General features: G+C 38.2%; 1 pseudogene; it reads right to left on the bottom strand.

Moving 5' to 3' along the window:
- The window catches only part of LOC116864857, a 10,280-nt pseudogene extending 4,860 nt beyond the window's left edge, over positions 1-5,420 (bottom strand).
- Between the last annotated feature and the right edge of the window lie 282 nt (positions 5,421-5,702).

Here is a 5,702-nt window from a genome sequence, read left to right as displayed (position 1 = left end):
AACCATATATATATATATAACCATATATATATATTTATATATAACCATATATATATATATTTATATATATATATTTATATCTCAGATATAAAATAGAATGAAGTCTTGCCATTCTCAGTGACATGGGTGGAAGTAAAGAGTATTATGCTAAGTGAAATAAGTCGGAGAAACACAGATACCTTATGATTCCACTCATATGTGGAATTTAAGAAATAAAACAAATGCGGCCACAATTGGGAATTTTAATGTCATAGCATTGTGGAATACCTTTTCTGATACCTTTTCTGATATGATAAGGGCATAATAATATTAGATCAAGAGGAAGTTTGCTTTCTACAAAACAAATCACTGAATTCTTTTAGGAAAGTAATGTACATTTTTTTTAATGTACTGAGCAAAAAAGAGAGAAAATAGGAGGTTAATCACCTATGATATTAATCTTAATGTGTTCTTAATGTATTCCTGGCCAGAGAGGGAAGTTAATTGCCAACCTTCTCTCTCTTCATGGCTAGCCAAACTCTTTATGTTATGGCCATTGTATTTTTAATTTTCAGAATATAATGTTGTTTTATATCTCTTGCCTTTGCAAATACTACCAGCGCTCTATAGTATACTTTTTTTTTTCATGTCTGTCTTTGCTTATATCCTAACACAGCCAATATTTTAGAAAACCTCTAGAACTCTCTCCTGCCTTCCACTGCAAGATGACAGATGGTTTGGTCTATAACCTCTTCAGGAAACTTGCAAGGTTATCCTACTAATTATGGTTCATTTTTTGGGCATCTCTTCCTCCAACCTCACTGCTTTCTTTGAGAGCAGAGGATATTTTATATTTATCTCATGGTCACTCAATCCTGTGATACATTTGGTTCTTGTTCAACATTTGTTGGACAATCTAGCTTTGTCACAAAGAGGCAAAGAAATGTAGGACAGAAACAAAACAAATAAGAATAATCACGGGCGCAAATTCTGTGCTCCAAACATTGGCTTGCTATCAGGCTTGTATTCTTCTTCTTTTTTTTTTAATATTTTATTTATTTATTTGACACAGAGAGAGAGAGAGATCACAAGTAGGCAGAGAGGCAGGCAGAGAGGGGGTGGAGGAAAGCAGGCTCCCTGCTGAGCAGAGAGCCTGATGTGGGGCTCGATCCCAGGACCCTGGGATCATGACCTGAGCCGAAGGCAGAGGCTTAACCCACTGTGCCACCCAGGTGCCCCTAGGCTTATATTCTTGAAGGAATAATCAATCTCAAGACAGTCAATGTTAGTTTACAACTAGAAAGCATGAGGAACATATTTAGAGATGTATATTTTACCATAACTAGTGCCTGACTATTGTTTTCTTCTGACAACAAAAAGGCAATTATATTGAAGAAGAGTATTCACTCTATAAACAAACCATCTATATTCCAAATTGTTAAAGGATAAATATAAAATTAAACTATTTTGCATTCACAACAATACACAGTCATTAGAGAATTTATATTCTTCCACCAAGAGGCATCTAGCAATGTCACCTTACACTGCTTTGTTCTTTTTTCTTGCCTTCACTTTCCCTCATCCCTGCTGCAAGAGGCTTACAGATGCTTTCTGTATATAATGGGAGCCGAGGTTTTCTACTGTTGCCATTCTTTCCTAAACATAGACTCTCACAATTCCTTTTTCCATGTTTCTCTTCTTTGCACCTAACTTTCCGTATGTATCATTCCCTCTCTTGTATATTTTTCTCTTACTTGTAGACTCATAATTGATAAACTGCAATGTAATCATGGTATGTTTCTGAGCTGCTACTTCTGTGATCACATTTCTTGAGCTCCTGAGTTGCTTCCCCTGGGCTGAAGTTATTGCTCAGTTTGGTTTGTCCCTTCCGATTGCCTACAGTTGTTTAATGATAACTGAATCCACAGCAACAAATCTGAAATAAAACAGGGAATAACAGGACACTTAGCAGAGGATTCAGGGTAATTTCTGGATGCAGCTAATAATAAGGAAAATGTTTAAAAACTTATAAGAAGTTGATTAAATAGTTATTACATGAAACTTGGAAGACATTCACCACTAATGTCAAACTGATGAATGAAAAAAGGAGATGTGGGATTTATATATCCCACATCTCCTTTTTTCATATATATATATACACACACACACACTTAATCATAAGAAAGAATGAAATCTTGCCACTTACAACAATGTGGATGGAGCTAGAGAGTATTAAGCTATGCAAAATAAGTCAGCCACAGAAAGAGAAATACCATATGATTTCACTCACATGTGAAATTTAAGAAAACAAAGAAGCATGGGGGAAAAAGAGAGAGAAACCAGAAAACAAACTCTTAACACTAGAGAACAAACTGATGGTCTCCAGAGGGGAGGTGGGAAATGGTTGAAACAGGTGATGGGGACTAAGGAGGGCACTGCTGTGATGAGCCCCGGGGGAGTATAGAATTTCGAGATCACTAAATTGTACACCTGAAACTAATATTACCCTGTATGTTCACTAACTAGATTTAAAATAAAAACTTTCAAAAGTGGGGGGGGGACCATATGTGTACGCAATTGTTACAAAATGCCTTTTTGCCAGGTGTCAGAGTTGCCTTCCGCTATCATTATTAATTTGATCAGTCCGTCTTCCCTTAAGAAAACTCAGAAGTACGTTCCAACGTCCAATTCCTTGTCTGAACTTGCCCTCTCCCTAGTCAGGCTACACACATTTCCAGCCTCTTTCCCACCTCACTCCTCCACATAAGTCCTTTGTTCTACCAGCTGGGCTTATTAGCCTCTAAATATTTCATGTGTTTAGAGCTTCATGCTGCATACTCTTTCTTCACAAGATGATCTGAAATGTAGGATTGCAGTGAACAATGGGAAGCAGTCACTTGTTTAGAGGATACATACTTCCAAATGATAGCATTTGGATTCTTTTCTTTGAGTTAGGTGAACTTAAGACAGAATATGACAATTTTAATATTACAAAATTTGAGCAACATCTATAATTTCTACAATTTGGAATGACATTTTGTTGTTTTGTTTTCTTTTAATCCTTCCTACCTAGTTAACCCAAATTAATCCTCAAATTCTCGGTCAGGGATTAACAGTAACTCAGGTCACAGTGGGGTTCCACTGATGACAGTACTTCTTGGCCCCCTTTCTCTGGCTGCATACATCCCATGTCAGCGATAACATTTTGATATGTACTGACAAACACTGAACAAATGAAAAATTTATAACCTCATCTTGCAGGGCTGTGTCTTCAAATTAAATAAAATTTATACAAAAAAAAAACCCTTAAAAGATGAATTAAAAGCCATGAATGCATAGATACCAGTTTTTTAGAATCATAAGGTTGCTTTCTGGTTTATCAAGAGGGAAATGTAAAGTGAGGATTTCAATCTAACAAGAAGCATGCAGGGTTAGGACAGGCTGTGGAGAAAGACTGATGGTGCCCACAATTTTTTCTCTGATGCCTACCTGAAGCTCAGTAGACACGTATACCCACACCCAGAAGCAACTTCTATTATCACATAAGGGGACAGCTTGACAACAGCAAACCGCATCACTCAATATCTAGGTCAATGTTCTTTACTTGGAGTTTCTTGCTGTGACCTGCACCGATCAACAAGTTGATTCTCATGGTTGGCAGGATCATGAATTTCCACCTATGCGTTCACATGTATTGCACTTTTTAGAAAGTTGGACTGCTGGCATTCATGCTAAGCACTGGGAAAGCACACGGACTCATAATACAGACCTGGCTTGCTTGAGTTGATCAAAAGGGACTGACACCTGTGACTATCAGGAAACTAACCAGCAAGTGGGAAGGCACATCACTGTACCACACGTCACAGTAAAGAGGAACTAGAGGTGGCACACAGTTACCAGAGTTGTGCTGATGTATAAACACACTGATATATGCTGACTCACACAATCTAGCCCTCCTTGATGTTTTCCCAGTGGCCCAGAAACCTCTGGAGAGTCCAGCTTAACAGGATGTACTCAGAAGAAAAAGAAAATTTCCCACAGGTGAACCTTCAGAAGGGACCAGAGACCATGAGGGTGTCAGAATTAGTCATTTGTGGAGAACACTCTGAAGCCTCCTCTGCTCCTTCTGGTACAATTATGCTCGTCCCACCCGTGATCCCAGAGCGCCAAGTAAATAATAGAGCAGTTTCAGATTATGTAACTAAACCTTTCTGTGTGTGCCTCCTCCACTAGATTTACTTCCTGAAAGTTACAGGGTTTTTCTTCTACAAGTTGAGAACATTCTGAAATTTTAATTGTCATTGAGCATCTTCAGGATCAAAGGGTTTTAAATGGAGATACAGATAGAGTTCACTATGGGGTTTTATAAAAATGCAGATGTCTAGGTCCTACTCAAGACTCACTGAATCTCTTTACTTGATGTTCTTGGGGTATTTTTGATATTTGCTTGTTACATTGTATATATTGTTTCTTGTGACTACTGTGAGTTGAGGTACTTTCCTCAGAAAAAATTCTATTTATCAATTTTTATACAGAAATGTAATATCTACCGTCCTTGAAAATCTGCTTTATCATTATTTTTAGAGATGATTATCAAGAACTTCATTTCTTATAATGACTTAATTACATTGAAGAGAGGTGAGACATGTCTGACAAAGCAATGGATAATGGCCAGGTTGACAATGGGCAGATAGAAGATGATCACTGCACAGATGTGTGAAACACAAGTATTGAGGGCCTTGAGTTGCTCCTTTTGGGATGCAATTACCAGCACAGTCTTGAGGATCAGAATGTAAGACACAGTAATGTGCATAAAGTCTACCATAAGGCAGAGTACTCCGAAAAAACCAGAGAAGACATCAATTTGGTTGTCAGAGAAGGCCAACTACATGACATCCTGGTGGAGACAGTAGGAATGGGATAATTGGCTTTTTCTACAAACTTCTCAGAGAGAAGTGTAAAGGAAGAACCCTGAGGAAATGCCTGAAAAATAATGCCATTCCTATTTTTGCAACTCTGACAGGAGTCAGGATGGAACTGTATCTCAGAGGGCTGTGGGTGGCTAGGAAGTGGTTAAACGACATGATCAGGAGCACTGAGGACTCAACTACTATGAACCCATGGGTGAAGAATTCCTGGGCAATGCAGGCATTGGAAGAAATTTCAGGAGCATCGAATAAGAAGATCCTCTCCATGGTGGGTAGAGAAGAGAAGGACAAGCCCATGTCAGATATGGCCAACATGGAAAGGAAATAGTACATGGGCTCATGCAAGGAGGGCTTTGTCATGATAACAAGAAGGATGGCGCAGTTTCCCAAAATAGCAAAAAGATACATGCTTCAGAAGAGGATAGAGATCCAGATGTGTGCATATTCCTGCCCTGGCATCCCCACCAGGAAGAAGGTGGTGATTTCAACATATGCTATGTTGATAATGGACATGATACATTTAGATGGCTCTACAGTGAGAGAGATAGACGCTGAGTTAGTAAAATATGAGGATCTGAAAATATCACAGAAAAACAGCAGTTTTTGAAGAGCTTCTTTCAGCTCTTTTGACAGAACAAAGCATTTATGTGGCTGCCATACAGTGAAAAATACATGCCACTTTGAACTAGAATTTTCAGATATCTTAGCTTAGAAAAATTACTGCTGGCCATATATTCCCTATAAAGAAACTGGATCTTTATTTTGCATTCAGATACAGCTCTAAATTCATTTTTT

The sequence above is a fragment of the Lontra canadensis genome, unplaced genomic scaffold, assembly GCF_010015895.1.
Source record: "Lontra canadensis isolate GAN:19392208 unplaced genomic scaffold, GSC_riverotter_1.0 scaffold7, whole genome shotgun sequence".
Classification (NCBI taxonomy): domain Eukaryota; kingdom Metazoa; phylum Chordata; class Mammalia; order Carnivora; family Mustelidae; genus Lontra; species Lontra canadensis.
The sequence above is the reverse complement of the archived record's forward strand: the minus strand, read 5'-3'. Positions and strand labels throughout refer to the sequence as shown.